Raw genomic sequence first — 27,576 nt, 5'->3', positions numbered from 1 at the left:
GGCTACAGGGGGCCTTGCAGTCGTCTATATTTAAGCAAGCTCACATCTCTTTCCCTTGTGTTTTTAATTGAAACACCTTTCCATGGATCTATATGGTCTTTGATCTCACACTTCCTTCTCTGTTCTTTTGTTGACTGCTTTTGTCTCCGTCTGGCTGTTTGCCCACTGTACTATAACCGTGATAAGATCAGGAGACGGGCAGGTGTCATCCATCAAACTGTGTGTGAGGACTCACTTGATTATCACTTTGTCAGACTAAAACCTTACAGCCTGCAAACAACACATCAAAGTGCTGCTGGGTCGAGATATCTTTGCACTGTGGTCTCTGCTCTTGTAGCGCACAGTGAATGATATGGCGTGGAAAGAATTGAGGAATCCCTTTGTTCCAAAAAGAGCTTTATTTGTTAGTAGTAAAGTTAAGTGCATTACGAGTATCTTGTCTTTACTGCATGTTAAATAAATTTACATCAGGCATTGACTGCAACATAGCAATCTTTTAAAATGGGGTTTTACTCTGATGTGAGGGCTGTTTGGCTCAGAAAGTTCTGGAATCCCCCCCCCCCCCCACACACACACACACACACACACATACAATCCTTCCTCACACTGGTGGCTTTCATCCATCCTAGTAATGCTGTCATTAACAAAGTCTTTGTTCCTGTGACAGGTGACAATAGTAACAATTATGGAAATGTGCAGTGATGCTTTATGTAGGTGAATGTATAAAATACTATAAGGCTTGTGGGACTTGAAAGAGAATTTCGAAAACTGTAAATTCATTTATATTTACATAAATTCATTGTGGATTTTAGCTGAAATCCTCCACTAAAATAAAAGTGGATTATTTTATACTGTCTGAATATTTCCTCCATGTTGTGGGCTTTTAAGGGGTTTAAATGCAAGCTACAGGTTAACAATGCATTATTTGCCCTGTCCTGCAATGTGTTAAACTGCTGGAGGTAAGAGGAGATCAATGCTCTTCATATTTTACAGAAGAGAGCTATTGATCGGGGCGCCCAGCTTTGCGTGGAGCGGAGTTTCATTGGCCCACAATAAAATCCACATTAGTTTAATCAGTAAGTTGCATCACCTGTCATATTGTTCATTTCCAACCTGATAACTCAAAAGCAAAATTCCCCTGGGGATTGTACTGTGCTCTGGGCCAGGCTGTCAGAGCAACTGTAGCTGCAAGAAGGCGCCGTCAGAAAAAAAAATGCAGCTGGAAGATGTATGGATGTAAGGAAGGCTTTCTAATATGACCACAAGATGTGGTACATGGCTGGTTGGCTCTGCCTCCTATAAGGGGTGTGGCCTGTTATTACCCTATTGCATTTGTCATTGTGGGCATTTACATAACTATTCAGGAAATACCTTACAGGAAATGGTGCTTCATGAAACACAACTCTGTGAAGAGTGCAGTTTGGACTCTCATTATATGATGTGGCTTCTTGTGCAGAATTAAATGAAAACATTTAAAAACATTTTATAAATGTAAAAACTAATAACTTTCTTTTACTCTGGATACAAAGTGCTGAAGAATAGATTATATAAATTACATAGTGACAGCAAAACCAAAATCTGAGGGAATGAAACCTACCACAAACTCTCATACTGTACAGTGTCTGTAGACCCATTATCAGATAAAACTCATTGTGTGTTATAAGGCCAATCATAAGTGCATTTTTATAATACTAGTGTGTGTGCGCTTTTTGTACACTTTGTGTACACATTGTGTACTATGGAGCCTCTTTACTAAAGAGGTTATGTGCACTATTACGTCTATGTTCATGTTCAAGTGATTAAACAATCACACAAACCCGTTGCCGAGCAACCATAAAATAATCCCGACGTGAAAACCTTTCCAGTAGTTTCTTTTTCTGTTTGCTTTCGCTTTCTCGCTCTTGGGCCTTTTCTTTCAACAGCATGGCCTCTGTTTTTATACTCTGGGAACCGTGTTAGCCAGGTCACCATCAGCCCTGTACATCTTCCAACATTCTCACCCCGATAGACTCGATCTGATTTCTGTCTGTAGATTCAGATTTTTCTAGTTCATCATTGGCTGGAAATTGATTTTTATCTTAGCAGTGCAATTAGAGGGCTGCAGGCCTGGCCATGCGTGGCTTGCAGTCACGTCTGCAGTATCGCTGATATTTCTTGGAAATGTGTTAGGTAATACAAGGCAGATGAGCAAGAAAATAGTCATTTCACTTGACTGCTTGAGTGGTTAAATTGCAGAATCAATGTCAATGGAGCTGTGTGGTTCTCTTTATAGTGTAAAATAGGTTAATTTTGGGGAAAAAAACTTTCTTTTTTATAATTCCTATTCTGTTTCCCTGTGAAATATATTCTGCTTTCAGGAACAGTGCTACACTTTTTGTCTTCCTTCCTGTACATCTGTGTGTTATTACTGCCTGCAATTTTCTCTGTTCCTGAGTCGGATGCTTGTCACGGTGCTGTAAAGGTTTATATTATTTCACAGACGAAGTCATCAAGAGCTGCATTCTTATTTTCTGTTTATTGATTAGCCTTTCCTGTTGTTCTGGCCCTACACCGTAGTGATGCTGATTGTAATACCCAGCCATCTCCCAAAAAAAAAAAATGGTCTTAGCAGTCTGGAGCTACTACCAGTTCATCAAACAAACACTATGGACAATTTTGAGGCGCCAGTTCACCAAACTGCGCATCCTTGTACTGTGGAGAGCAACCTGTACAATAGGGAGAACAGAGCAGAGAGTGGGAATGGGGTTCAAACACTCAACCTTGGAAAAGTGAGCCCCCCCCCCCCCCCCCCGACTGTCCCATAGTGCGTGGTGTATTCGCTCATTGCCTTTTTGGGGGAATGTCCTTCAGGGTTCCTTTATATATTTCTATTTGTAACATAAGTGGAACTGAAATGTTTCCTTAGTCCCACGTATGCTAACATAACGAGTTTGCTCTTTGCCCTGTGCGGTGCTGTAACTTCCTCACTGCAACACCGCAGTTATAAATCACCTTGGAAGCAGTTGCCAGCTAAATACAGACATAATAATAAAACCACTTAAAAATACTCGTAATAAGCGGCTATTGTGTTAATAAGAGAGAGGGGCCATTCAGCCTGCCCCGTAAAGTGGTGTCCCATTTTAAAAACACTTTAAGGATGTGGTTTTTATACTTGCCTAAAAGTGGTCCACATTAGTACACTTCGGTGAGTCTCAATATACTCAAAGAGTCCTATTAATAAGTGACCTTTTTAAATACCGTTTCATCCTGAATTGGGGAACAGTACAGAGCACAGAGGATCGTCATGCAGACTGCTTTTATTCTTAAGCGCTTAGAAGAAGGGCGGAATGATTATGAGAGTATAATCATTTGAGACCAGTCTTTTTTAAATTTAGTAGCAGAAATGATACAAATGGACCCTCTTGTAGGCTGTTCTCTGCTTTGTACAGGAGTAGAGTGGCTCAATCAGTAGTTGGAAACTGGATGGATGGATGGATGACATAAATAATATAAATTAAATTGTAACATTGGTTCCACAAATAAATGGTCTCAATTTTGTTTCTATTTTGTAAGGGGTGTGTCTTAGCAGTTTGCTAACCTATTGGAATGAAGTTTACAAGATTATTGACTTTCTTGAGTGGGCAAAATTTGAAAAAGGTAAGCTAGCAAAATGGTAGTACAGTTGTGTGCTGAGGTGGATCTGTCACAACAGGTGACTGTTTTTTTTTGCTGATCTGATCTATCAATATTCATTCATTCATCCGTTTTCTGTCGCTTATCCCGGGTCGGGTCACAGGGGCAGCAGTCTAAGCCGGGATGCCCAGACCTCCCGCTTCACCTCCTCCACCTCCTCCGGGGGAATACCTAGGCACTCCCAGGCTAGTCAAGAGATATAATCTCTTCAGTGTGTCCTGGGTCTGCACGGGCTCTCCTCCCAGCTGGATATGCCCAAAAAATGACTTTGGAAAATATTCATCTGTCTCTGCCTAATACTTTTTTTTTTGTAAAGTTCTCTGCATCGTTTCAATGGATTCTAGTCCGTTGGAGTCATCAACACCTGTCCTCCCCCCACCCTCCATGTTTTATCGACTTAGATGTTATCCATTGGCCACCATTGTTCTGGAGGAGATAATGTTTAACTCTGGAAAGGGTTAGCCATTTTTGTCTCTGTTAGACTAGCAATGCTTTGTTTTGCTGTTATCTGAACTCCCTGTAGTGGACCAAAACCATTTTTGAGTCATGTGACCAAAGATCTGCAGAGACCAAATAAGGTCTGTTAACACATGGTCCACACACTTTTGTAGTTGCATTCATTCATTTAGCTACGGTGGCCTAGAAAGCCCAACGCAATTCCAAATGAAAAAACGTACGTCTAATACAAACACCCTGCAAAGCGAAAAAGGATATTAAAGTTTATAAAGCACATGCTACGCAAATTCAGAAAACACATTCATCAAAATGACAGCACATGCGCCACATTTTACAAGCGTGCTGCAAATACCGAAAACACCTGTAACTACGGACAATGCAAATAGCCACAACAAAACTGAAGTGTTTCCAGAGGACACGTTTCTTGTACTTCTCAATGGAGCCAATGGCGATAAATTACAGGTGAAAAGTAAGTTTGCTAGATTGCTAGAAGAACTTTCTTATATTAGGAAATAGGCTGTGCGATATGAAGATATGTATCGGATGACGAAATAAAAATGTCTCGTTTCATATTATACCCTGTCGCTTATTTTGTGATGTCGCAAAATACATTGTTTACGGCAAGATTTTTTCATCATTCGAAAGACAAGGTTACGTGCCTAGTGAGATGTGGCACTTGTATGGAATTTTTTATTGGACTTTATTATTTGTAAGCCACAGAAGACAATCCACAAATACCAGGTACCATGATCTACAAATATTTAACTATCTACAAATATTTATTTAAAAATTTGTGTTGTGTAAAATCATCCACAAAAATACAGAGCGATTTTTAAATCGTAAATTGAAACGTGTTTTGCACATTTGTGGATCATTTCCGGTTTATTTGTGCGCCAGGTTACATTTGTACTTCCCTCCTATTTATTTACGGATTTTTGTCCAGTTCATTTCAGTACGGAGCCCCTAACAAGTTTGGGTGGGAAAAGAGTCTTTTGAAATAGTTTTATATTCACTCGCAGTAGTGTTGTGATCCCACTACACTTGCCCACTTTGCTATTTGCTGCAACGTGACGGCATGGATAAACCTAATAATACAGACATGTCCTGTAAAATGGGCTTTAAGCAATAAACTATGAGGAACAATGTATACAGCTGGTTAAACCATAACTAAGACTCACGGTAAAGTTACCTTTACATTCCTTTTTCCGGCTGTAATATCTTTCTACGAAAGCAAGCAACACCCCTTGGTTTTCCAGATTTCTTTACAGGCGAATTTGAATAAATATTTCAACATTGTGTGTGCACTTCACCTCCAGTAGTCTAGCTGTTTTGTTTACAGTCAGTGTCGGTGAATGGACATAGTGGAATTATTAATAAATATGATTAAAAACACATATATGAAAGTTGTATAGTGTGCGTTGTCCCCCATAGTTTAATGCTTAAAGTACATTTAACTGGACATGTCTGTATCGTTTAGGTTTATACTTATTAGTCAATTATATCTTTTGTACTTTAAACGGACACACTACAGTTTATTTATAGTATTGAAAATATTGCGAGGGAATTCAAAACTATTGCGAGAGAACTGAAAACTATTTAAGAAATATATTCTCACTCAGACCTCTTAGGGCTCCATATACCGCAGCTAATTTGTAGAAAAAAATCACAAATACATCACTATCTACAAATATGTATTTTTAAATTTGTGTTCTATAAAATCATATCAACAAAAATAGACTGATTTATACACGCAAAAGGGGCTTTGCACATTTCTGGATCACATCTCATCTATTTGTGGATCATGTTAGGTTTGTGACCTTTGTGGATTTTTGTCTAATTTCTTTCTTAGTCTGATCTGATCTGTAGAAAAAGTGCAGCCATGATATATATCATTATCGGAATATGAGATGACATATCGTGATATGCGATTTTGGACATATGGCACCAGCCCTATTACAAAATAATCAAGAAGCTGTGTGGTAAATGGTAGATGTGATGTGACTGATAACTCCTGTACTATAGCCTGTAACTGCTGAGAGAGCTATACAGGTTAATCATAAAAACAGCTGCCACTGATTATTTACTGTAACCCATCCATCCATTTTCCAAACCGCTTATCCTACTGGGTCGCGGGGGGTCCGGAGCCTATCCCGGAAGCAATGGGCACGAGGCAGGGAACAACCCAGGATGGGGGGCCAGCCCATCACAGGGCACACTCACACACCATTCACTCTCACATGCACACCTGTGGGCAATTTAGCATTTAGCCTCAGCATGTTTTTGGACTGTGGGGGGAAACCGGAGTACCTGGAGGAAAACCCACGACGACATGGGGAGAACATGCAAACTCCACACACATGTGACCCAGGTGGAGACTCGAACCCGGGTCCCAGAGGTGTGAGGCAACAGTGCAAACCACTGCACCACCATGCCGCCCCCATTTACTGTAACTTTTGCCAGATTAATAGCAAGGTTTTAACATTTACGTTAAAAACATTATTACCAGCATGTGACTGCCAGAAAAAAAGTGTCCTCCAAGTTGTGCCGTGGCTGTTTGCCGCGCGTTTCTGAAGTTGCAGGTGTTTTTCTGTATTTGCAGCGTGGCTGGGAATGTTCAGCGTGTTTGTAAAATGTGGCGTGTGTGTTGTCATTTTGATGAAAATGTTTTCTGAATTTGTGTAGCGTTTACGAATTTGCTGTGTGTTTGCATGTGCCTTATGAACTTGAATAATAAACTTTGTTGCTTTGCAGCTCTTTTTTCTGTTAGACGTGCATTTCTTTATATCGAATTGCATTGAACTTTCTCGGCCTCCGTATTTAGCAGTCCGAAGTGTCGAACATCCCTCCCTAACGGCTTTATTCAAGGGCTTTTGCCTGAAAGCACAGGGCATGAGGCAGCGGACAGCCTGATTGAACCACATGGTACTGGCAATTTGGAGACATGAATTAATCTAACTACATGTTCTTGGACTGGATCGGAAACCTGCGTAAACCTGTGCAGAACATCGGGGCTCTTCAACTCTCTCCCTTGATTCCAAATCCAGGCCTTGTTTTCAGTTCTCCCAAGCAGTTAGTTTAATAATTATTGATTCTGATTGGCTGGAGGCTTCACACCTGGCTCACAGTTAAACGAAAGCTGTAAAATCAGCCAGGGGTGGGACTCCAACCACTAAGGCCACCATTCCTTCTTGTGTTATTCTCAGCAGGTTAGCATGCTTTGCTTGTGATCAGAAGGTTATGGGTTCAAATTCCTGGGTCGGAAGTTCGACCTCTAGAGTAAGACCCTTAACCCCTTATAGCTTGAGGGACTGGCTGACTCTGAATTCTCAAAAAATGTTATATTATTTTGGATAAAAGCATTTGCCACATAAGTAAAATGTATGTATATGCTCTGTAACTGTACATCCTTTGATCTCCTGACAAGGCAACCTGTCACTATATTTAGCAGCATTTAAAAAGACTCTGAAACTGAATCCAATGTCCCATGTAATGGAATTTCTTTTCTTGGTCACTGCGAGCCACCCTCTGCATTTCTCCATCGAACACCATTGTCACACTTTCATACATACATTTTCAAATATGGCTGCCCACATCAAAGACTGTGTATGTCAGCGGTCATTCCATTTTTTTTTTCCTGCGTCAGTCTCCCTTGTTTCGTGGTGAGTCACCTCGGCCGTTTGCGGTAACTTTGAAAATGGGCAGAGGGGCGCTAGCCCCTGGCAGCCCTCGTTTGCTGTTATGGTTAGAACTGCGCACTTTACATGCAACATCCGCTTCAGAAAATGCAGTCTCTTCACAAAGGCCCCCCCATCAGCGGCTCTGTGGGGCACATTTTAACAAGCAGCAGGTATTTGACACGCGAAAAAGGACATGTTGTTACTCAGCGCGGTTGTGTGAGACGATTCGCACCCAGCCAAAGAAGTTTAGGATGAGTACTGCAGTTGATATTCTCAGTTCTTATCCTGGTTAACCTTGCTGGAGCTGCTTTTCGTCAAGCTCTTAAATAATATACCCTGACTGAGCTGTTGATTGGACTCTGCTGATGATTTTCTGTAACTTTTAACATATGGTTTTCTGAGAAGCAGTGCTACAGAGGAGGTTGTCAGCTACAATCTCCTGCTCTGTCAAAAAAACCTTGCTCTCCCGGGCGAGGAGACGTGCTGGCAGGATTGTCATAGACTCCCCCCCACCCCTCACCCAGTGTCCCAGTGACTCACTCCAGAAAAATGCTAAAGTTCCACCAAAACCAGATCCAATTGGCATTCGAATGTCATCTTTCCCAGAGCTGTCGTCCTGTTCAACAGGCAACCGTAGAATAATTACACCCCTCTGATGCTCATTCACTTCTCTCCTCTTGCCTGGACTGTCCTCATTCCTACATATATACAGATCATAGTCAATGTTTTTGGATTAATCTGCTGTTTTGTTACATGTCTATACTGTACTTGCATCTACTAATCTTTTAGAGGACGTTTCATGGGGGTTTAAACTATAAAATGTGCCAGGCTTTGATGTTAAGCAGCACCAAATGTATCACAGCGAATTCAGTGTTTATGGTAATGTACCGGTCCTTAAAATAATAATGCAGTTTCAAATGTAATTACAATATATTTGCATAATTAAGTAAGTAACCCATTCATCCATCTTCCATGACTACTTGTCCAGTAGAGAGTTGCAGTGATATAAATAATGTAATCATGATAAATTAATGGGAGGTACAGTGGCTCGATGGTTTGTGCTGCTGCCTCACACATCCTGTGTGGGGGTTGAATCCCACTTCCTGTGTGTGTGTGTTTGTAGAGATTACATGTACATGTACCTCAATTTCCTCCTATGGGCCAAACACTCGCATTCAGAGTGATTAGCATCTGTAAATGAATCTTGTACGAACCCTTTGATTGACTGGCATCCTGTTCAGGGTGTGTACCTGCCTTGGCTGTTTAGGGCAGGCTACTGGCTCCCAATTAAATAATTAGAGCCTGAGGATCTCTGCTGCGACCTGCCATCCTGTGTCCAGGGAACCTGAGGATCTCTGCTGCGGCCTGCCGCCCTGAGTCCAGGGAGCCTGAGGATCTCTGCTGCGGCCTGCCGCCCTGAGTCCAGGGAGCCTGAGGATCTCTGCTGCGGCCTGCCGCCCTGAGTCCAGGGAGCCTGAGGATCTCTGCTGCGTCCTGCCGCCCTGAGTCCAGGGAGCCTGAGGATCTCTGCTGCGGCCTGCGGCCCTGAGTCCAGGGAGCCTGAGGATCTCTGCTGCGGCCTGCCGCCCTGAGTCCAGGGAGCCTGAGGATCTCTGCTGCGGCCTGCCGCCCTGAGTCCAGGGAGCCTGAGGATCTCTGCTGCGGCCTGCCGCCCTGAGTCCAGGGAGCCTGAGGATCTCTGCTGCGGCCTGCCGCCCTGAGTCCAGGGAGCCTGAGGATCTCTGCTGCGGCCTGCCGCCCTGAGTCCAGGGAGCCTGAGGATCTCTGCTGCTGCCCTGGGTGAGCCATCGCTTTGCACCCCTTACACACATGGCTGTGTGATGGAGGGACCCGTTGGGTTTTCATGCTCCAGTGCTTGGGCGGAGTCCCTAGCAAGCGGCCGAGCCCGGCTGCAGCCACTGGCTGGCGCACTGGAGCGTTTCCTGTGCGGATATGAAAATGTCATTCGCTCTTACGATGTCATCGCGTTCCTCACAGCTTGATTTAGGGTGCTTCAGCGGACAAGTGGAGTGCCATGCTCGGGGACAGGGAGAAATGTTGTACCTTTGACAGCCTCAGGATGCCGACTCCTCTTACAGCTGCCTTTAAGGGCTCTCCTGTTTCCTCCAACCACATGAGGCAAATCCCGTATTTTAAGGAAACGTGAATCTAATGCATCTGCATTCATTAGACTTTTCCAGTGAGTTGCAAAGGTGATATTTTCACCAGAGGAAAACTTTCATGTCAGTGCTGTGCTGTTAGGAAATGGAACAACATTTTCAATTGCATTGTTTCAGATTTTTCTGTCAGTAGTCTCAGACATTATTCTTTTGTCCATCCATCCATCCATTCATCCATCCATCCATCCATCCACTTACCCTGGACAAGATCAAGGGGCCTGGAGCCCTTCCCAAACAGGACTGGGCACACATGACTGGAACATACCCTGAATGGGATGCCAGTCCCTGTATTCATGAAGTCAAGTAAATGGCATTTATTAAAGAACATACTTTCTAAGGACAAAAACAGAAAATTTCACTGCAGATCCAGCAGGGGCAGCTAGTGAGGAGACATGGGCAGGTACCAAATTCGATGAAAGTCCAGATATATCTAGCTAACGGAAAAAAAAAATCAGTGATGGTGTTTCAGGGCTGCAGCTGATTATCAGTGATAACTGTGAAAGTGTGTGAATCACTGTGGAGCAGAGATAGTGCTCTGGGGGAAACTGGCAGGGTTGGGCAGAGCAGAGGCCTCCTAGCCTGGATGTCCGACTTCTACACGAGGAAAGCAAACTGATGTATAGCTTCACGGAGCTCCTGTAAACCGTGGCTAATCCATGCATGCTTCTGGAAACACTTTCTGGGTGCTGCAGGACGTAGTAAGAGATATATTTGATGGAACCGCAATATAACGCCACAGATATGATGTAAAATGTGGAACTCAACATTTTCTGTGCCGCTGCACAAATTTCGATTGATGTTCACCCTAAATGTGTTCTGACCGTAGTCGTGTTACACATCCCCTATCCATTCACGATGTACATATGCATAATTGATGCGGTTTCTCCCTCAGGTTAATAATCTGGCAAACCTCGCTTCTCAGGGTGTGTTCAGGAGGAGTAGTGGGATGCCGCTGGCCGGTGACTCGGGAGGGGATGTGTGCTCAGGCTCGGGGCAGAAGGTTCTGGCAAGAAGCCGGGAGGAATGTCTCGCGAATGTCCTTGGGGCCTTGCTCTTTGACTCTGACAGCTGTATGTTTAACCAATGAGGGGCCTGCTTTTTCCTGCTCTGCTCATCTTTGCTGGATTCCGTGTGGTTTCGTGTTTGGCTGAGTAAAGGCCAAGAGATGTAACAGAGGAGTACAGTGGGGCATCGGAGATGTAATAGATGATCAAGGGCAAGCGCTTGTGCACTTATGGCCATCCATCCATCCATCCATTTTCTAACTACTAATCTTGGTCAGAATCATCTGGGCGGGCAGTAGCATCACTAGAGATTTATAAAAAAGGAGGGCCAAACCATTACTGGGGGACTGATTTTAAAAATGAATGAGAATTCACAATTTAGACTAATTAATGTGCATCTATTGAGCGGGGGGGCTGGAGCTGTTCCAGGCAGCATAATCCACAAGGCGGGGGTACACCCTGCACAGGTTATACAAGCAAATTTGAAAGAAATTTTGATCATCCACTTCATGGAGTGCTACAGGGGCCTTTGATTTTTGTCCTTTTAGTGAATTTAACCCCCTCCCCCCCCCGCAGTCAAACATGCAAAGGATTGTCCTATGCCACAGTGCCAGCAGAACAAACAGACTGTAAAACAAAGTGTGATCAGACTGTGTTTTGTCTTCCTGAAGCTTGATATGCTATCAATCTTGTCTTACCCATCTGAGGACTTTCTGCTGATTGACCTTTGCTTTGTCTTCTGCTCCTGCTCTGTGAAAATAAAAATGCTTGCCCTGTAGAAATGTATCCCACCGTACACCTTGGCTCCTGCCCAGCCATTAATTCAGGTCCGCAGCAGGGAGATGTCTGAGGTAGAATGACGATCGGTCTCCCTCACGCGTCCCGTTCAGCATTGTATCGTGGCAACATTCTTCCATGTCCATCTTTGTGTGTCAGTATGTCATTCAGGTTTGGTAAATGTTCAGCTTCTTGAGTCATGATTTGCCAAAGGCCGGCCCTTCAGAAACGCAGATGGCTGCATTTGCTGTCCATCTGCAGATCGGATGGAGCAATAAGCCCTAAGATCATTTGGTGACGGGCTGGGATCCAAGACAATCCAGAAAGCAGGAAGTTAATGGACTACAGAGTGTAATTTGATTTCTCTATGAATGTATCTGAAAGAGGGATTCACCCTTTATCTGTCACGATATGAGGGGGTGTCTTAATTAAAAACATGCAGTGTTCGTTTGAATGCGTAATTATAATATATTTATATATTTTTATTACCTATTCAGCCATCCTGTCATTTCAACATTTTTTTTTCAAATGAAATACCTGCCCTTGATAAGAATTCATTCATATAGATTTGCATACAAATATTTTATGGTTTTTGTATCATCCCGTGTAGTGCCGAGCCCTGACATCGAGCACTGGTTTAAACTAGAATATATGACCATATAAACACCTTTCCATTACCGCCATTATGTCTGCCTCAGTGTGTCTGGCCATCTCAGAGACCAGTATAAACATTTTTATATCTGTACATTGTAAAAGATTTTCTGGAATGCTTCGGGTAGACTGGCACTGGATAAAACAAGTTAGACCAGAGGTCCTGAGCCTCCAGCCCCGCTGATAAAGATCGTCAACACAGATCTGCCCTATTGTTTTTCACTTATGCTGGTGCAAATGCCAATCCTGTAACTGACCAGGATCTAGCCGAAAATGGGAACATTTCACTTTCAGTAGAAGTGTCTGCTTAGTGAGTAGACTATGGGTAGAAGTGAGTGTTTAGTGAATAGACTATGAGAAGTATCCTTAGTAAGTAGATTTTCAGTAGTAGTGTCTGCTTAGTGAGTAGACCTTGCACAGAAGTATCTGCTTAGTGAGTGGACTTTGAGTAGTAGTGTCTGCTTAGTAAGTAGACTTTGAGTAGAAGTGTCTCCTTAGTGAGTAAATTTTGAGTAGTAATGTCTGCTTAGTGAGTTGACTTGCAGTAGTACTGTCTGCTTAGTGATTAGCTCTTGAGTAGAAGTGTCTGCTTAGTTGACAATTGCAAGGATGCAGCTTGAGATTCCTGCTGCAGTAAAAATGGCCTAAATGGTCAGATTCTGAGGATGTTTCTGTTGTAGATTCTCCCTGCAGCCCTGCAGCCCTGCAGCGGTCGCATACACCGGTGTTTGTCATTCGATCCAGAGACTGTTACAGCCTCCGCCATCAACCACAGAAGCCCATCCTGCTTACTGCCACGCAGATCCCTCTGGCCTAGCTGGGGGTCGTCACCTGCGATTCGGTGTTTATCATGCACTGTGCTTTGTGTACTTTACCATGGCAAGTAGAGCATTTTTTCAATCCTGACAACATGACAATAATATAATTGCTCACGTGCTAATTAAATTTAAGATTAAGAAAAATGCTCAGTCTGTGTTAAGCCCTAAATATATTTATATTCTGAAGAAACAGCTCTGAGTTTCTGCTTCACAAAGAGATCATTGAGATCGCAGGCACAATTTTCACGTGAACCGTTTCCGAAGGGACAGTGAGACATTTGATATTATTACCGTTTTTTATTGGAACCGCAGGTAGTAAAACACAGCCAGGATATCATTTTATGGCAATTCCTTCCTCCGCTAATTTAAGGGCCAAACGCTCGGCGCTTAAGCAAACAACAGCTCATGTTTTCCTTTTTTTTTTTTTGCTTTGCAAATGAATAGACAAATGCTGTCCCACCTGCCTGCCTCAGTTACGCATTCCTGCGCGCTGATTTTTACTGCATTTTTCCAGCTCTAAAGTCACCGCCACTGGACCGACATGCCAGGGCTGACCGATCAGAATAACGCAAACTGACAAAGGTCTTGCAGAAATGCATAGCTTCTTTCCATAATACATTATTCAAGATATTCAAATGGAAATGGGGAGGAAGAGGTAGTTAGTTTACACACGTTACCCCACTTTGCCTGCTCGCCCAACACTCACACACTGTTCCATGGAAATGTGTAGCAGATAGACAGTCTGGAATGTGCTTACAAACCACACGCGGTGCTGGCTGCTCACGGACGCTCATGTGCTCTCTGCGAGAATGTATGCTAGCATGGAAAATCAATATCAAGCCTGAGGCTACATTGCTTAACACTGCTCCTGAGACAGGGGGCAAATCGGTCACTTAGGCAAAACTAACGTTATATCAGGGACTGATCTGCAAATACAGCTTATATATACGGGCCGTGTGTGCTGTCTGGTTACCACGGTAATTCACTACTGACAACCGGGATGATTGCAGTCAAGCAGGGACAGAAGGTCACATGACAAGTTTAGTTTACATTTAGCTACCCGACATGGTTTTACCCAAAGGATTGTCTGTTCTTTCGGTGTATAGCGGGATATTTTGCTTGATCATTTCATGTTAAGCACCTTGTTCAAGGGTAATGCAGAGGAGCTGGACCAGCAATATTCAAGGTAAAAGCTCGAGTGGTTAATAGCATACGCCTGCACGGCCCTTCATCTCGCTTCGGCATCCACCCCTGCACCTTTAAAGGCTCTCGGACTTAAAGGTATTTAAGAGATACACCTGACCTTCACTACCATGTGAGGACCCTTGAAGGAGACCAGTGAAGTGGGCGTTTGACAGCACCTGTCCTACTTGGACTTGACATTTTCAGTTTCCCCGACCTGATTAAAATAAGTCTGCTTTGGACTCATAGAGGGCAAAGTGAGGGACATGGGAAGGCCTGGCGCTGATTAGGTGACTGGGCCCGCGTTAGAATAAACACACAAAGGAGGGAGACGGGAAGCTTCAAATCCCAGAAAGTTTTTGCCGTAAATTCAGAAAGTCAAGCACGGGGACCACATCTTGGGCTGGTTTAATTGGTTGGGATAGGAGATCACCAGCCTATCGGTGCTTTTATTGATTATTTAAAAGACTCAAGAGTGGGTAGTTCACTCCGCCTCTCACACACTGACTCCAGGCATAGCAACAGTAAAGGGAATCGCCAGAAGACTCCTTCTGCTTCGCAGTCATGTAGACACCCCCAAGGATCCGCGGATTGACCAGGGGACTGTGTTTATGTTGCAGACCGTGGGGGCCCCAGGCTCTCCGCGTGTCTGTTTATCATCCGAAGTCGGACAGGGGCCGGTGGAGCGCTTCAGCCAGATGCTCAAACAGATGCTGGAGAAGACCGAGGAGGCAAACTGGGACAGTAAACCCAGGATGGGCTGCTCCTCTCTCTCCGTTTGGGACGTACTACATTACTCTGCCGGATTCTTCTTCTCAGTTCAGCAGACCCTTCCCCCCAACCCCTGCTGATGCCACAAATTAAGACCCTTTGTAATGCCATTGGGCTCAAAGCAAAGATGTGGACGCAATAACCGGCCTGTCTTTTAGTGAGATCATGAGCCAGGGAGCGAGGCAAAATGTGCGGAATGAACCACACGAGAAAATATGGGAAGAAAAAAATAGTCAGTCTCAGGAATATCAGGTGCTGGAGTTTTCAAAAAATTCTCAGAGAATAAGTTTCTTTCTCCACAGTGTGACTGTTCTGGAAGGGAAGGAGGGTCTCGCTCATTATAGACTTAAACCCACTGAGCTGCAAAACTAAGCAGTTGAATCAGTCGAATTTCTTTATTTTTTTTAAAACAACCTCCCTGGGAGAAACAATGGAAACAGTAAATGATTTTTAACTGCTAGACTCACTGCTAGACTAATTCACCCATTTCATTACCACCACAGAAAAGCATCATATCCTAAAAAGAAGCTGATGCCCCAGCGAACAGTGAGGGAGGAAACGGAGTCCTCGGGGCCCGAAGCCTGAGGCCCCTGATGCTGAGAGCCCATCACTGTGCTCATACGGCCGACCCAGAAACCGCAGTGCTGCCCGTTAGCATCGGCAGGGCCGGTCGGCACGCCTTTCTAGCGAGTGTCACAGATTATGCTTCCGGTGTTCCGAGTGCAAAGCTGTACTGTCACCTGGATGCTGCTTTGGTGATATGCTGAGGCCCTGAGACCCCTTCCGGTCCCGGCTGAGGTTTTGGGTGGTGGGGGGGGATGGGCTGGGCAGGTTCGGTACTGGGAACAGAGATAACAGTCAGGAAATGATGAAAAGGTAAGTGGAAGTCTGCTGCACTCACCTCCTGATGTGGGTTTAGGCTGCCAATGTGGGCAGCTGATAACCAGCCTGGTTGATGTATACAGATGCCTCAAGACTCTCAGGACGACAATGTAAAACAGAGACAAAGGCGGGGAGGTGCAGGAGGGAGCCTGTCCGGTGGGGCCTCAGCCTGTCATGTGACCTGGGGCCAACCAACCACAGCTCAGCTTCAGTATTTCTGTAGTCTAACCTGTAGTCTGCCATTTCATTTCATTCACTGAGTTCATAATGTCCCCAGCCTTGTGCCCTTTGCTTCCAGGTAGGATCCAGGCTCACTGTGATCCTGTACTGCAGTGTTTCCTAATCCGTTCCTCAGGGATCCGCAGCCGGTCCATGTTTTTGCTCCCTGCCAGACACGAGAGAGCTTCGATGGAGCAAAAATGTGGAACGTCTGTGGATCCCAGTGGACCAGATTGGGAATCACTGCTGTACTGGATAAGTGGGAATGGATGGATGGATGTGAGTTCTAGTAACGAGTATAACTGAAACTTATTTGCAAATCTGTCCGTGCCTGCTTGTTGACCCCCAACACACTAAAAGACTTGAAATACATGCAGAACATCTCAATGTCTGCTGAACTGCACACATACACACTCTCTGCCATCATACCCAAAGCCAGAGAACATATTACACAGATTTCAAGCAGAACATCCGCAATGTACCTGGGTCCCTTTAAAGAATATCTGCCTGTGTATCTCATTGTGTGTGACTCAATGAATGGACAACAGTGTTCCATTTGGGACCTGTGCTTTATTGAGCGTCTAGGATAAGACCAGGAGAACAATCTATCGCAGAAGAAAAAAAAACTCACCTGGATGTTTCCAGATGGGAGACAATGGCAGAGATGAGCACGTTATATCTCTGTCGCTTAAGCCAGCAGGCATCTAAGCTGACGAGAGCCTGATTGAGAGGACTTAGGAAGGGATGAAGGTCATCCAGGTGAGGAGTATCTGTGTGTCTGAAGGAGAGCATAGTGACTGAGATCATTGGACAGAGCGGTGGGATAAGATTGGTTTCTAGCACATTTTCACCAATGGGAATAGGCAGAGTGGAAGCAGAGGGACAGAGCATGTTGGTGATTGGCTCACACTTGACTGCGGGTGTGTGTGTGTGTGATATCGCGGTGCACAAGGACGTTCTTAGAAAACGGGCACGGTGTGAGGATGAAAGAAGAATGTATATCGGGAAAAGCAGGCAGAAAACAGGTGGGGGTGGAAAAAGCACAGGCATGTATAGGGGTGTAGGCAGCCTGCTTGTGGATGGGGTGGGTGTGTGGGGAGCATGTGCAGGGGGGGCACCAGGACTGTGGGCAGCTTGTAAGGTCACAAGTGAAAATTACAGAAGAATTAGAAGATGCAGACTAGTGGGTCATGTGTGGCAGGGAGAGTGGTAGCCTGGATAGAGGGGTCATGTTGGCAGGTGACGAGGAAGATCAGATGGGAAGGGAAGGAGAGATACACTATATGGACAAAAGTATTGGGACACGCCTCTTAATCACTGAATTCAGGTGTTTCATTCAGACCCATTGGCACAGGTGTATAAAATCAAGCACCTAACCATGCAGTCAGGTTTATGGATATTTGTGAAAGAAGGGGTCATTCTGAAAAGCTCAGGGAATTCAAACACGGTGCTGTCATAGGATGCCTCCTTTGCAATAAGGCAGTAAGAAATTTCTTCCCTGCTAGATATTCCAGGGTGAACTGTAAATGATATTATTGCAAAATAGAAGTTAGTAAGGACAGAAATTCAGCCACAAAGTGTCAGACCATGTAAAGTAACCGAGTCACCAAGTGCTGAGGCGCGTAGTGTGTAAAAGTCACCAACGCTCTGTCAGCCCAGTAACTGCAGAGTCCCAAACCTCCTCTGGCATTAACTCCAGCAAAAACTGAGCACAGGGAGCTTCATGGAACAGGCTTCCATGGCCGAGCAGCTGCATGCAAGCCTCACATCAGCGAGCGCAACGGCAAGCATCAGATGGGAATGGTGTAAAGCACGGTGCCACTAGACTCTGGAGCAGTGGAAATGTGTTCTGTGGAGTGATTTTTCATACTTCTCTGTCTGGCAGTTTGATGGACGACTCTGGGTTTGGCGGATGCCAGGAGAACAGTACCTGCCCGACTGTATCGTGCCAAATCTGGTAGAGGAGGGATAATGGTATGGGGCTGTTTTTCATGGGTTGCGCTGGGATTTTGCCCCTTGAATTTTGGACAATTCTATGTTTCCAACTTTGTGGGAACAGTCTGGGGGAGATCCATTTACTTTTCCAGCATGACTGTGTCCCATTGCACAAAACAAGGTCCATAAAGACATGGTTGGGTGAGTTTAGTGTGGAAGAACTTGCTTGGCCCACGCAGCCCTGATCACTGCCCCATCAAACACCCTTGAACTAGAACGGAGATTGTGGGCCAGGCTTTACATCCAACATCAGTGCCCGACCTCACAAATGCTCTTCTGGACGAATGGGCAAAAATTCCCACAGACACACTCCATGAACTTGTGGAAAGCCTTCTCAGAAGAGTGGCAGCTGTCATAAGTGCAATGGGGGTACCGACTCCATATTGACGCCTATGGATGTAGATGGGATGTCATAAAGGTTCCTGTTGGTGTAATAGCCAGGTGTCCCAATACTTTTGTCCACATAGTGTAGAAAAGGATCGAGTGAATGAAAGAGGGGAGGAAGGACGATCACTGGGTTTGACACTGCAGGCAGATCGACCCTGCTGCATCTGGCCGGTGCCCGCACTGGAACAGCCGAATGGGGTGCAGCCCTGCCTGGGGATGGGAGACTCCTGAGGTGTGCAGAGCCAATGCAAGTTATGCCTAAGAAATATCGGGAAGGCTGCCTGCTTATTATTACCAAGCCTTTAGTGTGCTAAATTAATCTCACAGCTTTCGGTACTGAATTCATCACTGTTCATTCTATTTGTGAAGGAAGTGCCACTGAATCGTTCGCCACACGGTAATGCGTGTCATTCATTTTCTGTATTTTATTAGTCACCTATATTTCTTTTGCAATTCCGCCAAGCAAACATTTGCTTTGCATATTCCCTTTCTCGAGCACATGGACCGAAGATGACTGTTATTTTTCACTTGTTTACTTCGGTCTTTTGGGGTCATGTCTTAAACATTGCTAATCCTTGTCCTTAGAGGACTCTCGAGTCACAGGCTTCTGTGTTTGCTTAGCGACTGCTGTTGATTGTCCCTGAGAGGTGCCAGTTGTTTAGCTTACTTACTGACGGCAGCTAAATTCCTGCCAAGACTTTGATCCTTAAGGTAAAGGCATCGCTTTCAGTCTCATGCCAAGGGGAGTAGCAGTGTGTACATAAAAGCATCTCTTATTCCCTATACTGAAAGGGGAATGTAGCATCATCACAAAAAAGATAATTAACATCATCACTCTCAACAAGTCCATTAAAGCCCTGTCACCCAGAATGCGGCATTTCAGCTCAGTTCCTGTCCTCAAATTGCTAGGTATTCTTTATTCATCTTTTGACGCAAGTGGATGACAGCCAAGAAATACCTACTGTTGAAATTAGTTTTTTCTTAAACTATAGATGCTGTCAAGAATGCAGAGCTTGTTACGAGGGTATAAAAAAAATATCACCCTTTTTTTGAAACTTTGCTGTGACACTGGTTGATCATACTTCATCCAGAGCAAAATGAATAATTCAATGCCATCTAAGTTCACCGCTGGAAAACGGGTCCGACCACGAATACTGGTGCAGGGAGAGTCCGAACCGGCTGCTCGCTTATACCTCATCGGCTCCCCGCCACCCAGAGGTGAAAGCGTGACATCAAGACTGCGATTACCCATTATCTCCACATAGCGAGGTACGGCCCCCAACAAAACTAAATCAATATCTTTTAATGGGATGATAATGGGGAGGAGACTGCCCCGCTGAGAGGCTGGGTGGGGGCTTTTTACCATCCCAGCCAATGTAGTGGCTGTAAAGGCAACCCCTGAGGCGGGGACTGAAAAGTATTTGGTTACAACGAGGCTCATTAATTGCTTACACAACCGTGGTTAACGGCCGCCGTCCCACTGGGACCAAGACTACATCCAACAGCAGCCTTTTCCTACCAGCAAACGCTTCCTTTGGCTGCTGATGCCAGAGGCTGGTGGGCTCTTCTGCCTGTTATTTATGTTTGTCATTTTCCAGTCGGGCCACCTTGAAAACTGTGTGCCGCCCCCGTTTCTTCATTCTGAACGCCGGCATGCTGAAGCGCCTCCTGGCCTTGTGTGCGTCTCTGGGTGGCAGCGGGCTTTGTCAGGACAGCTGAGCATAATGAAGTACGCGCGTGCTGGAGAGTGTCTCTCGTCAGCCCCGGCCTACCTCTCCCTCTCTCTCTCTCTCCCTCTCTCTCTCTCTCTCTCCCTCTCGCTCTATTGTCGACCACAAGAGCGATACTCAGAGGCCGCTCTGCCGGTCCTCTCCTGGGCTGGGCATGTCACACTCGCTGATTGGAAACTCCCTGCAGCTCCATGCCCTGAAATCGATTCCCCCAGGAGAGACAGAGAGGTGGAGACTGAGACCCAGAGACCTTTGACCTTTCGCTATGTGAGCCGCTCTTGGTGCTTATTCCCACAAGCCGCCCCCCCCAATCCGCCTGAGACTATCAGTGCCAGTCACTGTGGATATATAGGTGTGTGTCTGCATGCCTGTGTGTGTGGCTTGCCTTGAGCTCTAGTATAAAATACAGAGTGCATTGCTGATGCTAGCTTAGCCTTAAGTGCTCCGTGTCTCTGTGTTATGTATGTTCGGCATTAGGCTGCCCATTAAAACTCCTCACAAAGTGTCATTTGCTGCTTATTATCTAAACTGGACCAGTCCTGAGCGGGAGATTATGGGCCGCGAGTGGATTTACATGCTGTGAATTATGTTTCAGCTGCCCTTACTGCCTTAAATGTATTTAATAAATCATGTGTTCGGCAAAAGAAAATGCCCGTCACAATGAAACGAACGACAAGTCTGTGATGAATGAATAATGATGTGATGAATAGTCATCTGGTGGAACCGGAATCAGACAGATTGATTCGTTTCATTATTCATATGCGAGTGTCTCTGTGGCAAGTGACGCTTGCGTTTTTGGAGAACAAACTATCATTTAATCTTTCTCAAAGTGGTTCATTATTATTTATTATTATGCGGCCTTTCGGCAATCACTTGTAGGCCTGCGGACATGCAAGACAAGCCAGTGGGGCAGTGTCCAGGTGCTGCGATGTCTGATTGTAACACTGTTCAGTTGGTGCAGTGTGCAGTGAGTGTGTTGTTCAGTGGACGACTGTAGCACTGCTCTGTTGGTGCAGCGTGCAGTGGTGCACGGCCCAGAGTTGCGATGGACTGGCGAGAACATTTTATAATTTATACTCTATGACTTTTCATCTCTCATTAATAATTCTTTTTTTAACTAATACAGTATTCTGGAAATGGTCTCTGATGTTCTTTCCTGTACAGTGTTCCTTGCACCTTGTTGTTGGTACCTGCTATGTGTGGAGGGTTCCAGTGGACTGGCCACGTGTTCAGCGGGCACTGATCACCACTGCTTTGCGGCACCATGGAAACCAATGAGAGAAAGCCAGTCGGGTCAGCTGACTCTGTAACCTCACGTCAAACAGTATCAGAGGCACATCCATAATCTCCTTTAAGAATTAATTATGTTTAATTAGGAGGTCAGGTCCCGGGAGACACCAAGGCTGGGAGTCGATGCAGCCAGGCCGTGTGTTTTGTGCGGCTAGCGGCCTTCCGGCGGGTTGTATTTGGGCCTGACGTTCCCATAGGTGTGGGGGCCGCTCCCCCCCCCCCCCCCCCCATGCTGAGGGAGGTCAGCGCTCACGCCGTCCGACAGCATTTTTGTGGCCCATGCCAGAAGAAGCCCAAGCAAGGCAGATTTATTTCTGAAAAAGTAATGAAAACATTCAGGGAACCGTCTGCGTTCTAGTCAAATAGAACATTCTCCAGGGCCATGCCGGCGTTCTCTCCCGGGCCTCTCTGGTTTGGATCCTGACTGTGCGTAATCTCTCTGAAGCCTCTCTGTAAGGACAGCGGCTCAGCGAGGTTTTAACCCACTGATGGCTCCTCGCATGCCGATCGCGCTGGCACTGACAGGGGGGCGCTGGCACAGACAGGGGGGCGCTGGCACTGACAGGGGGGCGCTGGCACAGACAGGGGGGCGCTGGCACAGACAGGGGGGCGCTGGCACTGACAGGGGGGCGCTGGCACAGACAGGGGGGCGCTGGCACAGACAGGGGGGCGCTGGCACTTCCTCGACGCTCTTTGTACACGTGGGGGGGAGAGGCGGAATCGTTCTCCTGTATAATCCACCATCCCCCCCCCCAAACCCTGCCGGTACCTGGTGTTTCTGCTGTTTCTATTCTTACCCACCTGCTCCCCCCCCCCCAGATGCCTAGCCGAGTGCTGTCAAAGGGAACAAGCACTTGCGAAGAGGCTTCCTTCTGCCTCTGCATAGAAGGTTAATTCTGTTGTTGTAGCTGTAGATCTGCCTTGGATGCTGGATCCTGCACCCCCCGCTCCAGCCCCCCCCCCCCCCCCCCACATAGTTTTATAAGTTGCTGGAGTGTGAGGTCGATGCGTCCCGCTGTGAACGCCCCACCACCCCATGTTTATGGCTTGCTTTGTTTTTATTTTCCCCACCGTTGCCGTTTCTGCATGATTAAAATATCATAAAGGCTGCTATACGACGCAACTGAGGCCGGCGCTGTAATGCGCGGGGAATGCGGCGGGCTCTCCCGGAGCCCCTTTACGGGCTGCATGGATCGATAACGCCGCACGTGGGGAGGGATTTACGAGGCCGGGCCAACAGAACCCTCCCCGGTGACTGGATTCGCCCGGATGTGCGGCGATACCGGCAAGCGCGGTTTTAAGAGCAGCGGCAACCTTCACCTGACTTCCCATGAGGCTTTCCTGTGTGATATCCCGGCCTTCCTCGCCGTTCACCTCATGATTGTCCCTCCTCCTCCTCCTCCTACTTGTCCTTCTCTGTAATCACCCCTCTCATCCATGTGGCTGCTCTAGACGTGCCCAGGAAATAAACAAACTGGCACACAATGCAGAATGAGTGACATAACCTGGGTATTTGTATAATGGCACTATGAGAGGAATGGGCACTGGAAGTGTGTATAATACAATAATAGCAGGATGCTGTGTCCTGGTGTGTATGATCACAATAGATTCATTACAGCCTGTATCTCCTCCCTTTGACAACCTGGGTCCCCCACCCCCCAACCCCACTCTCTCCGGCACCTTCCCGAGCCTGTCGGCTTCCCCCGGCTCCACTTTGTAAATGAGCCCATGCTGGGGTGCATCACCGGAGAGTGTGTCACCCCTGACCGCGTGCACTGAACTCCTGCCGCCCCCCCGACCTCGTCCCTGGGCTTAAGCCACAACTCACTGGCCAGAATTTGTAAACACTCCTGGGTTTGGCGCAGCCTCTGCACAGCGTAGCGACCCGGAGGGTGGAGGGCGGCGATGACAGCCAGAGGGGCTGATGAGGCCCAGCCGCCGGGCCGGAGCACTGCAAGGGCCGAATTCCTGGGGTGGGGGGGGGGTATTGGGAGCCTTCCATGGTGTAGAAATATGCATGTACAACTCCGCAAGTTTTGCTTAGCTTTCGAGAGCGGTTCTGCGGCTTCATTCGTACATGAAAAAATGCACCAGTTATGGAGCATTAAAGGTCGTTGATTTGATAATAAAATGGTGGCTCATGTACTTCAGCATCCAGGCAGTAAACAGTGGAATTCATGGCTGTGAGGTTCGTCCTGCCCCCGCCACGCAGTTTGACAAATCTCCTTAATACCTGTGCAGCCTTCCTGGCGTCACTGCGTCCCCTGCACCCCCGTTGTAATTAAGCCGCTTGCCTCGTCTGTGCTTCTGCTAACCGCTCCCCCCCCCCCCCGCTGATTCCCAAGCCCCCCTCCCTTGCTCGCAGCTACTGCAAACTGTTTTCCTCTCGCTGGTTTTTAATTCGATGTTTCCCACCAGGATCATTTTGTACGTCTTGATAAGACGGTGCACTGAATGAATACAGCGAGATGGGCTACCTGCTCCATCCTTTATCTGTAATCTTAATTAAGCCCCTTTCCAAGTGTTTTTAAAGGAAAACTGCCAAATAGCATGAATAATTCAAAACTCCTGATATTTCCTTCCAAAGGTTTAAAACATAACAAGGAAGAGCATGCAAACTTCACGCACACATACACACACAGGTTTGTAATAATAACTTTGTGGGGACTCTCCATTCATTTGTATGGTGAAAAACTCTAATCACAACATATCGACCTTAACCCCTACCCAGCCCTAACCCTGACCTTAAGTAACCAAACTAAATTTTACTTTTACTTTTGTGATTGCATTCATAGATCTTTATGGGGACCCGAAAAATAGTGCCAGAATAACAGACTTTTATTACATTGTGGGGTATATTTGGTCCCCACAAAGTTATATAAACCTAATGCACACACACACACACACACACACACACGCACACACATTTCTGTTGCACCACAATCAATTAATATAGAGCCTTTCTATGCAAATTTGTAGTCTATCTTTGGGGGAAGCTTTTGAATATAGTTTGGAATGTTATTGTTGTCACTGACATTAAGGGCACGTTTCATATATCTCATTATATAGAAGAAGACTGCCATCCACATATGGTCACGTCACCGGGCCTCGGTATGTGTGGCGCAGGCCGGGAAGCTGTCAGGCCTGCATTTAGCGCGCTGAGCTGCTCTTTAGCCTGAATATCTTACAGCGGCCTTCTAACCCATCAGGCTTTTGTAAAGCTCGTTACGCTGAACTCCACCGATATGAAGACCCAGGGGAGCTGCCGAAATCGCCCCGATCGCCCGACACGTCCTCCTGTCCCGTGGGATCTGTTGTCACGCCCCGGCACTGCAGCAGGTGAGAGCGTGTATGTGAGGGGCTGTAAGGCTCGGCGAGACCCCTCGCCGTGATGGACGTCCTGTCCCATGGAGACCCTCGGCGCCAATAGCCAGGCCTTGCACTTCACAGACGAGTAGCACTTTCTGAAGTGCCGGGGTCAATTAGTACCGGGGCACCACAGCGGCATAGATGCTAATGAGCAGGGAAAGCTACCCAGCTTGCCCCCCCCCGCGCGCCTCCATCACCTTTAATAAGGCCTGGGCTAATCGGGGTGCCTGCTCCCTGTTTGTAGCCTCCCCATTCACTCGGTACTTTTCCCATGCTGCTCTGCTCTCTGTTGCACATTCTCTCCCCCAACCCCAAAATAGCTGAGCAGGAAAAACTGGAGCCAGAGGCAGCTGATGGTCACCCCCCCCCCCCCCCACCCCTTTTGATCTAGCCTGCTTCACGTGAAACCAGCCGTTGCTGGCACCATGAACACATACTTTCATCTTTTTTCCTCCTCATATTCAAAAACACATATTTTTTCATAATGTTTATCTTTCTGTACTTTTTCCAAGTACAAGTTCAAAAACGAGCATATGCACTTGCTGAAGACACCTCAGTGAGTAGCCTTGTTACCTCACATCCCTGGAGCGTGATTCCTACCTGCACGCTACGTGAAAAGATGTGTCACTACATTTCCCATAGTGTACGGTCATGTATGTGAAGGAGTGTGTGCCCTCTGATGGACTGGCGCCCTACCCAGTTTGTACCACCGCCTTGTGCCCTGTGCTGCTTGGAGACCATGACTATGATAAGCAGATAGAATGGATGGATGAATGCAGTGCAGGCTTTACAAAGCTGGCTTTTTTTTTTTTACATTACTGTCACTCTACTTTCAGAGTCAAGTAAATATTTACATTTCTGCTATAAGACTGAATGCATGAAATGTTGCGTGAGATTGCAGTCCTGTTCCGGTACTCATGGACGGCGTGATTATCGGTTGTCAGATTTCGCTGCTGTCGGCATTTGGCTTTCTCCAGAATGTCAGTCTGATGATGCCGTCAGTACACTCAAAATATTATCTGTACCAGCTGCAAGCCATGCCTTGTTCATAAATGCTTCATTGTCGAGTTGCTGTGATTCTGTTTTGTTTTTTTTTTCTGTGATGGAGAGGAAGGAGAGGTTTCTCTGCCAGAGTGACCCGGCAGGGGACACGAACACATGAGGATCACACGGTAAGAAGCTTCATAATCACGTAACGATGCCTCACAGATCATGGCAGGACGGCATCCATTCTCAACACATCTATCGCCGCTTGATCCTTCAGGGAAATACGTCTTCTGCTCCGCAGCTGGTAAATGCAGCGCGGTGTCTGCGTACCTCCACTCTGCGACCTGTCGGAGGTGTAGATGCTTCCCGTCACGCCCACCAGCTTCTCTCTGCTCTTCAGCCTGAGAGACGCACGTTGAGTGAGTGACGTTCCTCCTTTCATGTCCTGCCAAACATCTTACAGCTTTCGATTGTTGTGCACCAGGGAGGCCTCGTTACTGGGGATTATTAATTTGCAGGGAGAAAATGTTGACTAATTCCTGCTAATCATCGGAGCAAGCGCACATGTCAAACGCATGCACTATACTTAACTCTACTTAACATTTTCATGGCGCACCGACACGTCAATCTCGTTACCTTTGCCAAGTCAGAGGATTTGTGAAGAAAGCGGCGTGATTATGACCGTTTCATTTATTTGAGTTACATCAGAATGTGCTCATCGTCTCATATCCCGTTCTTACAACTTTCTCAGGACCATACTGACTCTTTGTCCTTGTTCCAGTGACAGTGTTCTTAATGCCTATAATATATAATATATATATATATATTTCTGTTTTGCTCCCATAAGATCATTTCATAAGATCATTGCATGTGTGTTAGGGCAACCGCGTAATGCCGCACCATGGCCATATGTCATCCGGGTCCCTCTTACTCAAGCTTTGATGACAAGGATCACAGCAAATTACCTGAATGACTTCAGCTGGTTGAAACGGTTTGGCATACAGCCCCCCCCCCCCCCCCTCAGTTTCTCCAGTGTTCACCGGGCTGGATTCCTATAAGTACGACTCATTTAACTGCACCCCAAAGCTCGGCGCTCCATCCAAGTCGAATGTTTTATCCTTTCCAAGTTCTTTAGATGATTCGAAACACTTGTAAACGAGCTGAACTTTAAGATCGGGAGATCCAGGTTGTAATTCATAGCTGCTCATTCTAATGAGGTATTAGAACAACCTACATAATGCGTCATTAAAATAATATATAAAGCTCTATTCAACCATAAATATATTACATTATGACCTAACAGGGCTTCCTAACAAGTGGATTTCGTACTTTAAAAGTCCTTACATCTTATCGTGTCTTTTAATAGCTTACAAAAATAGCCATAATGAACACAAACCGTTTAATGACAGCACTGATTGCACCAATTGTAACCACGTCAAATTCTTCTGGCTGTCATTGTGCTTGTAATTGTGTCGGCCTGTTCGTTTAACACATTCACCGGCCTCAGCGTCCACAACCTAAATGTAGAC

At 46.1% G+C, this 27,576-nt stretch overlaps 1 long non-coding RNA gene across 1 annotated transcript; it reads left to right on the top strand.

Moving 5' to 3' along the window:
- Nucleotides 1-4,764: 4,764 nt before the first annotated feature.
- Nucleotides 4,765-26,483, top strand: LOC125728325 (uncharacterized). The gene is made up of 5 exons (XR_007389029.1): nt 4,765-4,869; nt 9,146-9,605; nt 24,901-25,030; nt 26,171-26,232; nt 26,325-26,483. It is a non-coding gene; the product is annotated as an uncharacterized LOC125728325 (long non-coding RNA).
- Nucleotides 26,484-27,576: the final 1,093 nt, after the last annotated feature.

The sequence above is a fragment of the Brienomyrus brachyistius genome, chromosome 2 (assembly GCF_023856365.1).
Source record: "Brienomyrus brachyistius isolate T26 chromosome 2, BBRACH_0.4, whole genome shotgun sequence".
Taxonomy (NCBI): Eukaryota; Metazoa; Chordata; class Actinopteri; order Osteoglossiformes; family Mormyridae; genus Brienomyrus; species Brienomyrus brachyistius.
The sequence above is the reverse complement of the archived record's forward strand: the minus strand, read 5'-3'. Positions and strand labels throughout refer to the sequence as shown.